Source organism: Otolemur garnettii, unplaced genomic scaffold (assembly GCF_000181295.1).
Source record: "Otolemur garnettii isolate 467f Iridium unplaced genomic scaffold, OtoGar3 scaffold00317, whole genome shotgun sequence".
NCBI classification, from domain to species: domain Eukaryota; kingdom Metazoa; phylum Chordata; class Mammalia; order Primates; family Galagidae; genus Otolemur; species Otolemur garnettii.
The window spans coordinates 447,920-461,253 of record NW_003852712.1 but is presented as its reverse complement, the minus strand read 5'-3'; the positions used below and the strand labels follow the sequence as shown (position 1 = coordinate 461,253).

At 38.6% G+C, this 13,334-nt stretch overlaps 1 pseudogene; it reads right to left on the bottom strand.

The window, feature by feature from the left end:
- Nucleotides 1-1,932: 1,932 nt before the first annotated feature.
- On the bottom strand, nt 1,933-2,524 carry LOC100958155 (annotated as a pseudogene).
- Between the last annotated feature and the right edge of the window lie 10,810 nt (nt 2,525-13,334).

The window sequence follows — 13,334 nt, the reverse complement described above, 5'->3', positions numbered from 1 at the left end:
TGCGGTCTGTCTATATTGCTCAGGCTAGTGTTGAACTCTTGGCTTAAATTATCCAAACCAGCTGTTAGCTTATCACTGAATCTGTATAGCCTATATAATGACCCCCACACTATACAGGTGATTGTTCTTATGCTGGTACCTTAAACAATGATATAGTTGGCTTTTCTAATTTGTGTCAAGTCTGCTATTTTCAGATGATGCGGTGTATGGCAGGGACAGTGAATTGTGAGGTCATGTGCCCATCACTGCAACTCCATTGCCAGACAAGTGCTCTTTTGGAGAAAATGATGAATAAATTCCTATGTCAATCAATCCAGCATGCTGTCAGCCTCCAGATAGCAGTGGTGACAAAGGCATTATATACTGGAAGGTTTTCATAACCACCAGTGCAAACATAAGCCACGGTACTCTGCCTGAATGCATGGAAAACCCTTGAGATGTTGTATGATACTATAAAGAAGAATATGTGATAAAAAGCATGAATCTTGGGAAGGGTCTACCAGGAGTAGGACAGTGAAGACCAGGGAGGTAATCCCACTCTTTTCAAGGCTAAATTTTGACTGATAAGGTGCAATGGAGACACAGAAATGGAGAGAAGCAGAGGAGGTAAAAGTGGTGGTGAGAGGGTGTGCACCAACTACTAAAATGACAGTTACCTGTTTCAGCTCTTCATAACTCAGCATCAGGAAGTTCTTCCTCTCTTTTATGGACACCCAGCCAAGAACACGATCAAACCATGACCTGTATAGCACTGCATGGGGGGAGGCAGAGATAAAGAGATAGGTTAATTGAATGTGTTAGGGTCACTCCCCACCAGCTTTATTATATTATGATATAACTCAGAAATAAAACTCTTATGTATTTACAACATGATATAGAACATGACGTTTTGATTTATGTATACCTTGTGCAGTGATAAAATGGAGCTCATTAACATATTCATCACCTCCCAGAATTGCCTTTTTTTTTTTTTTCTGAGACAGAGTATCAAGCGGTCGCCTTCAGTAGAATTATGTGAGGTCACAGCTCACAGCAACCTCTAACTCTTGGGCTCAAGCGATTTTCTCTCTCTCTCTTTCTCTCTCTCTTTTTTTTAATGTAATACTCTTTATTTAACTTCAAAAACATTTCAGCATTCTAAACATACAAAAAATAACAGAACGTTGCAAGTGTGTTTAAGTACAGAACTTTCATTGATGCAGTGGCTCTTCTGCTTCCCACTTTGCCAACAATGAAGAGTTCTATGGTTTGTTTTAAAACAGTTTAAAAACTACCACACTTAACTAAAAAAAAACTCAAACACTTCTCATGCCAGCTAATCTCCCTTTGTCCACAGCTAAGAATGGCAGCAGAATGCTATGTCACTATATATAAAAACAAGACCACCTGAAGCTAAATGGATGCCTGCCACAGTGTCAACAGGCCCAGCTCACAGTGCACACCCTGAGCTACGGCCCCTCTGAAGGGCATCTTTCCCCATGGCCTAACACCAAGCAAGGAACAGCAAGAGCTGGTCTTGGTTGTTTTGTTCTTTTTACAAACTATAGATATGTACAGTTGATACTCAGGATTTCTAGCCAATAGCCATATAGTTAACACCACCTTAAAAAGTAAAAAAAAAAAAAAAATGCCAGAAACATCTTTAAATGCCCTGCCACACCAACAGCAAAGTGCACAGAAGAGAACACAGGAGTGCCTTTTCATTTTAAAAATGTTTGGAAATATGTACAACTGTGATACAGTTTCAGGGTGCTCCAGACACCCATGGCCACTTCATGTAAACCACTGACAATTTCTAGAGCCTTTTGAGACTACAATATGATTATGATCAAATTTTGTGATTAAACCTAATGAGGCCAATAGACATTTCTTAATTAAGAGATGTGTCATTTACGGCACTCCTCTATTCTAAGGAGACAGATAAACAGTTTTTTATTCATCCTCCTACTCCTTTTCTTCCTCCTCCTCTTCTTTCTCTTTCTCTTCCAGCTTTTTGCTGGCAACTATAGGGGGACCCTCTGTGCTTTCAAACTTTCCTCTAGACTTATAGTCAGCGACATCCTTCTCATACTTCTTCTTCAGCCTGGCTGTCTTAGTGATGTAAGGCTGATTTTCACTGTCACTTAAGTTATTCCATATCTCACCCAGCTTTTTTGCCACATCTCCAATAGAGATACCAGGATTTATAGACTTGATCTTGGGGTGGAATTCTGAACAGAAAAAGAAAAATCCAGATGGTGGCCTCTTTGGGGCCTTAGCGTCCTTCTTTTTTCCTCCTTTAGCTGGTTCATAATCCTTCATTTCCAGATCATAGCGGACTTTATCAGCCCTTGTCATTTCATCAAATTTAGACTTCTCTTTCCCAGACATTGCCTTCCACTTTTCAGAGCATTTCTTGGAAAATTCAGCAAAATTTACAGGGACCTCTCTGGGTTTTTCTTCTTATGTTCTTGTCTGCGTGTCTGTGCAAAGAAGGCATAGGCAGATAACTTGCCCTTTGGTTTCTGGGGTCACCTTTAGCCATCTTGACTGTATTGTTCACTAGTCTAGGCAGTGCAGGGCACGACACGTGGCCTTGAGCCAGCTGCCTCCACTTGCCTCAAGCAATTCTCTTGCCTTAGCCTCCTAAGAAACTGGAACTACAGGCACCCACCACAATGCCTGGCTATTTTTGTTTGTTTGTTTTGTTTTGTTTTGTTGTCATGGTTGTTTAGCAGGCCCGGGCTGGGTTCCAAACTTCCAGCGTTGGTGTATGTGGACGGTGCCCTACCCACTGAGCTACGGGCACTGCCATAATTGCCATTTTTTGATAGAGAGAACATTTAAAACCTATTCACTTGGCTCCGCACCCATAGCATAGTGCTTACAGCACCAGCTACATAAACCAAGGCTGGCTCAAAAAACAAAAAACAAACAAACAAACAAAAAACCAAACCTATGCACTTGGCAATTTTAATTTATATTTAATATAATTTATTAAATTGTATATTTTATATTTAATATAATATGTTATTATTAACTATAGTCAATATGCTGCACCAGGGCTCTCCTGAACTTACTCATCTTGTCTAACTGAAACATTGTTAATCTGGGTGATAAGTAACAGAGCCTCCGATTGATAAGTGCTAATAGAAGCAGTAATAAATAGTTATTAATCATTTTAAAAAGGTGTGCTGACTGCTTACTAAATAGTAAGAATCATTCTAGGACCTGGGGGCCAAGAGTGAAAAACTCTACGAGTTTACATTGTATTCTGTAGATACATAGAAGAAATAAATAAATAAATAACCTGTCTGTGGTGAGTATTACTAAGGAAAAAATGTTAAAGCAAAAGTAACGGGGAGGGTGTCTATTTTATATAGTTTCACAATTGTAGGATTTTCTGAATACAGAAGCATTTTATCAGAGACTACGATGAAGATCTTAATCAAGGCAGTGGGACTTGATTACTAATCAGAAAGTGTTGAGGAGCAGGGAGGAGTGGGTAGAAAAAGGAAGATGAATGTGAAATGTCAGAATCAGGCCAGCCCTTGGGTGAGGGGAGGGTGGATCTACTTACCAGAGGAGATCAACATGCAGTAGAAGTAGTTTGGGGAGTGAGGAGAGATGCCCCCAATCTTGCACAGGTTGAATCAGAGGCATCTAAGGCTCTCTCCAGGCTGCTAGAGCTCTGAAGACAGATCACAGCTAAGACAAGAGACTTAGCAGGTAGTTTCAGTTAAATGGCCAAATTGCAAGTGCTTGAGAAAGCCCAGGGATTCTGCATAACTAAAAATAAAGAGATTCAAGAGCCGGGCAAACCTTTTTGCCACTGATTGATAGAAACAGAGAATTAAAGGAGTTTGGGGGGAAAGGCGTTTTATGAAAAACAATGGTAGAAGGTTAAAAAGTCAGGATTGTGTTGTGTGGGAAGCCAGTGAAAAGCTGACTTTCAGAAAGTCACAAATTAGGAGAGTGGAGAAGAATATGGCAGTCTGTGTTAGTACTGGAGATGTTAGAGTCAGAAAATAGCGGGGACATTTTATGAGGGAGAAGCTGAGGGGCGGGGTTTGAGCTCTGCGACTACGTAAGAGAGCAGGGGTACTTTGCAGATTTGGGTTCCAGCGGTGACAGAGCCTTGTACCACTGGGTTGGTGAGATGGTGTCCGGTGAGGTCTGAGAACGGACTCCGCGCGCCCCCAAGCGTCCATACTTTACAGCACACTCACCATTTCCTTTCATGAACCGTTCAAGACATTGTTTCACTGACTTTGGTCTTTTGGCTAAATTCACTGAATTCCAGAAAAAATATCAAGATACAATAACATTTTTGGGATTTCTCTGGGGTTTTTTTGAATGTTTTTATTTCTTTTTAATTAAATCATCGCTGTGTACATTAATGCAGTCATGGGGTACAATGTGCTGGTTTTATATACAATTTGAAATATTTTCATCAAACTGATTAACATAGCCTTCTTGGCATTTTCTTGGTTATTGTGTTAAGACATTTATATTCTACATTTAGTAAGTTTCACATGTAGCCTAGTAAGATGCACTGTAGGTGTGGTCCCACCTATTCTCCTCCCTCCACCCATCCTCCCCTTCCCTCCCCTCCCTTTCCCCTTTCTCCATATTCTTGGGCTATAATTGGGTTATAGCTTTCATATGAAAGCTATAAATTAGTTTCATAGTAGGGCTGAGTACATTGGATACTTTTTTTTCCATTCTTGAGACACTTTGCTAAGAAGAACATTCTCCAGCTCCATCCATGTAAACATGAAGGACGTAAAGTCTCCATCTTTCTTTATGGCTGCATAGTATTCCATGGTGTACATATACCACAGTTGGTTGATCTATTCGTGGATCGATGGGCACCTGGGCTTCTTCCATGACCTGGCAATTATGAATTGGGCTGCAATAAACATTCTGGTACAAATATCTTTATTGTAATGTGATTTTTGGTCTTCTAGATATATACCTAGTAGAGGAATTGTGATTCTGATGACATAAATCACCCGAAAGGAAAAATGGGAAAAAGAAAAATTAATACATTCATTTCCCACTCCTTTGAATCCTCATGAAAGTGGAGAAAAAGCCAATTCTTAGAAAATGTCAAATAAATATCAATGGATTTTTTCAAGTAAAATACTTGCTGCATTCATTATCAAATATAAAATTTAAAGTTTCTATAAAGTACTTACTGTTTCAGGAATATACAATGGAAAATTAAAGCATTATCCCTCCCCTCTGGGATATGTTAGTCTACTCTTAATGGGAAGCAACTGGGGGGTTTCAAAATGTTAGTGGTACTGCCTTTTTGTAGATAGTTTAAAGATCACTAATAGGAGAGTGAATTAATACCTTCTGGTGTGTTCATAGACATACAGAAATATATATCCATACATACCTGGATGTACCCAGGACCACAGATGAATCTCACAGCCAATCTTTACTATAACCCTAATCATATTGCGTGAAAAAAGCCAGGCATCCAATAGTTCATATGGCATAACTCTATTTGGATGAATTTCAAGAACAAGCAAAACTAAGCTATAATTGTAAGTCAGGGAGGTTTTTACCTCTGCGTGTGGTTATTGATTAGAAAGGGTGATGAGAGAGTGGAAAGGTTCTAAGTTGGAACCTAGATGAGGGTTACACAGTGTGTATATGTGTAAATACCCATAGCTAATACTCAAGATCACTACACACTCCCACACACACTCACACACCCCTACTCACATACACAGGGAAGATTACTTGGCATTTGAGCATCTAAATTTTCCTTTAGATTCTGCCTGCTTGCTCCTTGTGACTTTATTCTAGTTCTCATCTCTCTCTAGGCCTCAGTCTTCCCCTCAAAGGATTTACTAACCACTGATAAGACACACCTGTAAATAGGTGTGTTGTGACAAATTCATAGTGCTTCTGTACATGGTAAAATTTCCAACAAAGGAGAATATGATGCTAACTTTCTCAATTTAGTTAAGCAAAAGAACATTTTAAAAAATCACTAATAAACACATAGAAAGGCATGTTTTTCCTTCCTTCCTTCCATTTTCCTTTCTTTTGCTTTTTTCTTTCTTTTCTTTTTCTTTTTTCTTTTTAAACAGTTTATATTTGTTAGTAAAACATGTTTCTAAAAATGGTCTGATGTATGCTAAATCCTGGATAACAACTATTCCTTCTAATGATTATTGTTCATCCACCGGGGAGATTCATGTGGCTGTTCATCTCCATAAACAGCTACATATACATATAGTAGGACACAGAGGCTGGAAAAACTATCCAGGGCACCAGAGCAATTACCCTGGATTTTGACAATGATTGACAAATGTGTTGGTTCCCATATGCGCAATTCTGCTTCTTATTAGTGGCAAGAGTCACTTACTGAACTGAGAATGGCTCACTATTTTTTTCATGTTCTTGTATGCATTTTTAAACTATCACTATGTATCTTAGAACAACACAAAGGGGCTTATCTACTATGCCAAAGTCTGACAATTAAGTTTGAGAACTATTCATCCTACAAAAAGTGCTACATTTCTCATTGCTGAATATCAGCATGGTCACCTTCTAAATACTCCCACTGGGAAGATTTGCATTGAAGTCAGTGCCTAGTCCACCCTTCAAAGCAAGTTTGGACCTCTATTTCAAGAATGGCCATTAGAGCTGTCCTTATATTACCTTTGATGACATGAATGTCATTTCAATATTTTCTTTATCTTCAGGTTAAAAAGAAGTCATCGGGGGCTGAGTAGGGGAGGTGTTCCAACATAGTTATTTGTTAACTGGCTAAAAACTCCCTCATAGCCAGTGCCATGCTAGCTGGTGCATTGTCCTGATACAAGAGCCATGAGTTGATGGCCAAGATTTTCAGGTTAGGTTTTCCTAATTGTTTCTTTATCATTGTTTAATTGATCTTTTATGCTTCTAATAGTCATCTGACAATTTTGATGCATAACTACATGAATTTTTGCAATGTTTTCATCAGTTCTGCTCATTAGTGGCCACCATGATGTCTCTTTACACATGACAGTTTCTCTCTCCTCAGAAAACCATTTGATCCACATGTACACTTCCGTTTTCTTTATGGTTTATCCCACTTCACTTGGATGTCCCTGATGTCACTTATACTCTTGCCGAGTTTAACAAAAAATTTAATGTTTGTTTGTTGCTCTGATTCAGGCTCTGACAAACTATCAATGGCACAAAAACACAAAACACAAAAACACACAACAACAATAACGAATGCCAGTCAGCAAGACACAACCACACATCCACAGTAACACAGATGTGAGACACTGATATACCAAGATTATAAATCCTCACTGAGTTTTTTGTACAGTGCTGCCAATGCAAGGAGATGGTGGCAAGTTCATGACCTTATTAAGAGACCCTTTCATATAACACAGTTATAAATTCTAGCATGTCTTAAAATATGATTTTTTTAAGCTTTTGGAATTATCATGTAATTTTATTCCTGGTTTGTATCTGCCTGACATAGTATGTGAAATTGTTCATACCCTTGCACTCAACTATAATCCATGGAACAACCACATTGGCATCACATAATGCAGAATCTCAAGTCCCATGCAGACCTACTGACAGACAGTGCATTTCACCAAGGTCTCCAAGATGTACAGGTACATTAATGTTTGAAAAGCATTGGTCATACATGTCATGAGCATCGTGCACTGACCTTGGCCTAGGAACTGAAGAAAGACTTGGGGAAGAGATGGATTGGGAGCTGAGCAAGCATGGGCCTCCTTTCATTTGCTGTTGCAAACCCAGGCTCAGTCTCTAGCCAGGGTATGCATTCCCAGATGGGTACAGACTAGATGCACTTGGTATCCGCCTTGGAGAGAATCAGGCAGAGAATCTCAACCAACCATTTTGTCCCTAGATTAAGAAGGAAAAATGATGTTCTCTCATTTCAATGTGATCCTAAAAACAAATCATGGTAAAATACACATAACATAAAATATACCATTTTAAAGCATACAGTTTAGGAGTGTTGAGTATGTTCCTGTGAAGGGGGTTTGGCATGAGGAATGAAGAGACTTGACACAGACTCTGTGGGAAGGGACTGAGGAACTCTCAGAGAGTCCTTTTGAGCAAAACTCAGGTCCATATTTATTATCATAAAGCAGTAGATGATTGGAGTGTGCCCCCCACCACTTTTCTCTTTCTTTCTTTCTTTCTTTCTTTCTTTCTTTCTTTCTTTCTTTCTTTCTTTCTTTCTTATTTGTGATTTCTCCACTGTAATTTTCCTTTTACCCTCCTCCCTTTCTCTGTGGGCTTGTCTTAAACATCAATTCTAGACTTGAATATATTCACAAGATCACATTGCATAAACCCCAATCACAAACATTCTGCAAAATACTAAGTCTGTCCTCTTTAAATTGTCACATGGTCATGAAAACAACGAAAACAGAGAACAAGTCTCAGACTGAAGGAACATGAAGCTAAGTACTGTGTGAATCCTGGACCACATGTGCACACCATGCTGCAATTATATCAAGGGAACAACTGGCCAAATTTGAATATGTAACATGGATTTAGATAATGTTGAATAATTTTGTATCAGCATAAGTTTCCTTGATTTCTGTAATTTTACTGTGGAGATATAGCATGTGTCCTTGTTCTTAAAAAATATACACTGAAATTTTGAAGGATTAAAGAGACTAATCAGTGAGGTACAGTAGCTCATGCCTATAATCCTAGCATTGTGGAAAGCTAAGGTGGGAAGATTTCTTGAGCTCAGAAGTTCAAGACCAGCATAAGCAACAGTGAGAGCTCATTCCTACTAAAAATAGAAAAAATTACCCTGACACAATGGTGCACATCTATAGTCTCAACTTCTTGTGAGGCTGACACAGGAGGATAATCTGAGCCCAGGAGTCTAAGGTTGCTGTGAGCTGTGATGATGCCACTCTACTCTAGCGCAAATAACAAAGTTAGACTGTCTAAAAAAAATATAAACCATCCTCTTCAGCAACTGACACCATAATAACTGTATATTTCAATCTAAAATAATGAAGCTGGACACTGACCCTATAATGTATACAATAATTAATTCAAAATGGATCAAATACCTCAGGTATTATAAAACTCTTAGAATAAAGATATGGGTAAATGTCCCTGACCTTGGATCTAGCACTGGCTTCTTTGCTTTGAAATCAGTTCAGCAACCACAGAAAAAGAAAAAAATAGAGGAATTGGAGGGTGTTGCAGTGAACAACTTTTATATCACAAGGAACAAGACAGTGGAAAGAACACAGACAGAATAGGAGAAAATATTTACAAATTATATATGTGAACAAATTAACAACTCCTACCATTCAACAACAAAAAGTCAATTAAAAAATGGGCACAAAACTTGAATAGAAATTTATTCAAAGAAGATAACTAAACAGCCAACATGTGCAGGAAAAGGGGCTCAGGGTTATTAGTCATTAGAGAAATGCAAATCAAAAGTGCTTCCTACCCACCAGGGTAGCTGGAGAACATTGACCTAATTGGACTGAATTTGTCTTTTCAGAATACTACACCTAAGAGCAGTATAATACACATTCTTTTCAAGTACATATGGCTTATTCACCAAGACAGGCCAAATGCTCAGCCATCAGACAAAGCTCAATAAATGTCAAAAATTGGAAAAATATAATGTTGTGACTCTCACAGCTGATAAAGGGACTTGGACCCCACTTGATGCAATAATTAAATAGAATTTTATTATACCTGCCCAGGTGGCTGTTGCTGTGGAAAGCAAGCAGCCCTGAATGAAGGGCAGGTGGGCCATTTATACCTTATATTCTGCATAACTCAGCACAAGCAAGCATAAACAGAAGCCAAATATTGCAGTTAGCTCAGGGTGGCGGCAACATTAGATCATGGGTCACACTGGGGGGTTACATAGTTCAAGGTGGGAGTACATAAATTAAGAAAGTTTCCTAAGAACTAGGGACTTCCCACCAAAGGCTTTTTCTGGCACCTATCCCTCCCTGCATACTTCCTTATCTTTAGACCTCTTCTCAGAATTTTACCTCCCCACCCTTATGGGGGGCTGAGACTAAAAGACTTAGGAAAAGTTTCTTTTTCAAGGGTAGGGGGCTCAATTATCACAATAAATTATTTATTCTCTTATCATAATGATTTTAAATTATATATCAACAACCAGAAGATATCCATAAATCTTCAAATACTTTTAAATTAAACAAGGAATTTCTGAATCACCTATGGATCAAAAAGTACTAATAATCTTTTTTCATCTTTTTACCTGTAAGCTCCATAGCGACACCAAAGTAACCTCTGTCTACCAAAGGACAGCAGAGTGCCTTACCTTTCTCTGTTTACTAAAAAACAAGCAGCTAACTCTGCCCTTAATCCAAAACATCCAGGATTTTAAGATTGTCAAATTGTGTTCTCCAAACAGTGATATGTTAACCTCATAACCCCTAGTATCTTAGAATGTGGCCTTATTTGGAAATAGAATCTGTTTAGAGTCTTTAGAGTTTTCTAGATACAAGATCACATCATCAGCAAATAGGGATAGTTTGACATTTTCTTTTCTGGTTTTAATACCCTTTATTTCCTTCTCTTGCCTGATTCCTCTGGCTAAGACTTCTAGTCCTATGTTGAGTGGAAGTGGTAGCAGTGAGTACCTTTGTCTTGTCCCAGTTCTTAGGGGAAATGTTTTCAACCTTTCCCCAGTCAGTATGATGTTGGCTGTGGGTTTGTCATATACAGCTTTTATAATTCTGCGGTATGTTCTTTTTATGCCTAGTTTGTTTGGCATAAAAAAAAACTAGGGATATGAAGGTGCTGGATTTTAAGAAATGCTTTTTCTGTTTCTATTGAGATGATCATATGATCTTTGTCTTTGTTTCTGATTATGTAGCAAATCTCATTTATTTAATTGCATATGTTAAGCCATCCTTGTATCCTTGGGCTGAAACCCTCTTGATCATGGTGAATTTTCATTTTGATGTGCTATTGTATTTTGTTTCCTAGTATTTTATTGAGGATTTTTGCATCTATGTTCATGAGGGATATTATTCTGAAGTTTTGTCCTTTCTTGGTGTACACCTAGGTTTGCTGGTTGTACACAGACAGGAGAGAGCTGGATGAGGAGAGTCACCAGCATTCAAGTGGGAGTAAAACAGGGAAAAACTAGAGGTAACATTATATTTGTTTCCACTAGTGTAATTTAAGTGAAAACCAAACTGCTAGAAAATACTAACTTGGGAAAGGATTTGGAACCATGGTTGGTGAAAGTTTAAATTGCAACAACCCCTTTAGAAAATACTCCAGCAGCATCTACTAAATCCTCATGCCCACACATCTGATGATCCAACAGTTCCGGTCCTGGGTATGTCTATATCCAGCCGAAATATTCACTAAGACAAATATAAATAAGACATGATAATAGATGCATTAAGGATTATAGCCCATAACTACAAACTTCCCATTTCCCATCAACAATATAGTGGGTAAAATAAGCTTCAGTGCATTAATTCAAGAAATACTGCACGTGACTATGAATCTCATGAACAAAATGAAGAATAAAGGAAGCCAGACACAAAAATGTAGCTGTGATACTGAGTTTTGAAAGAGTACAAATGTAAGTGAAACATGAAAAGAAACTATCTGTTCTCCAGACAGGCTATACAATTTAGCATGTCTACCGAAATCCCAGAAGAGACTCTGTTGCTTTCACCCCTCCTCCCACTAGATAATATTAGCAGTTTTCTTTTAGCCATTCTAATATGTATCTACTGGTGTCTTATTGTGATTTTAATTTATATTTCCCTAAGGGCTAATGATGTTAAGCATATTTTTATGTGCTTTTTTGCCATCCCTAATCCACTTTGGGATGTTGAAATCTTTGGTTTGTTGAAAACTTTTGTTCATTAAAAAAAAGCATTGTTTTCTCACTGCTGAGTTTTGAGAGTTCTTTGTAAATACTGAAAGCAAGTTGTTTGCTAAAGGTTATTTATAAGTATTACTTCTCTATTATTGGCTAATGTTTTTCATTCCCTTAATAGGGTCTTTTGCAGAGCAAAACTTTATTTTATTATTATGTAGATATGAGGTCTTAACTGTGTTGCCCAGGCTAGTCTTAGACCTCTGGCCTCAAGTGATCCTCTTACCTCAGTTTTCCCAGTAGCTGGGACTACAGGCACCTGCCACTATGATCACATAATTTTTTTTTTTTTTTTGACAGATGGAGTTCACCACCTTCCCAGGCTTGAATTGATCTGGCTCCAAGCTATATTCCAACCTCAACTCCAACCTGGGATTATAGGTGTGAGCCATCAACCCCACTGCAGAAGAAAACCTAAAATTTTATTTTTCAGACATGGAATCTCACTTTATTGCCCAAGCTGGAGGACAGTGGGATGATCTCAGCTCACTGAAGCCTTGAACTCCTGGGCTGAAGGGATCCTCCCACCTTGGCCTCTTGATTAGCTGGAACTATGTATGTATGCCATTGTGCCCAGATCATTTTTTCTCTATTTTTTTAATTTTTGTAGACAAGGAGTCTCTCTATATTGCCCAGGCTGGTCTTGAGCTCTCAGCTTCAAGTGATCCTCCAGCTGTTGGCTAATTGCTGAGTTTGTATCCTGTAGAATGATAACTGCAGACCACACCATATAGGTGATTGTCCTCAAGATGGCACCTTATACAATGATGTAACCAGCTTTTCCAATTTGTGTTACGTCAGCTATTTTCAGATAATGCAGTATACTGCAGGGACAGAATTGTGAGGTCATGTGCCCATCACTGCAATTCCATTGCTAGACAGTCGATATTTTGTTTGGAGCAAATGATGCAGATACTTAAGTCAGTTAATCCAGCATGCTGTCAGCCCCCAGATAGTGGTGTTGGCTAAAGCCTTATGTACTAGCAGATATGTATTATAATACTAACCAGTGCCTCCTTTCAGTGAAATGTGTCTGATGTGTTGAGCATGCTTCTAAGTGATTGCTTGGCACCCCCTCAAGGTATGACATCACATGAAGGGCTCAGAATTGGTCCTGGGACCAACAACTAGATGTAATATCTAGAGTAGTTGAGAGGCAGTGGCTCCCCACACCAACCCTTGAGAAAATATCCTTTGTACAGGATTTAGGGTAAAACATAAGCAGCTGGTCAGGTCTTAGATGCTCTTTAGAAATTCATGACCACTGTAGGGGTTAGACAAGTACAGTAGAACCTCTGCAAGTTGACCTCCCCCCAAACTGTAACAAATTAGACAAAGGATGAAGGTGGTCAACAGAAGAGACTAGGCCCACTGTTCCACTGATATGTCAAAGTGGTGCATGTTCGTCTATGCAAATTTGGTTGACATA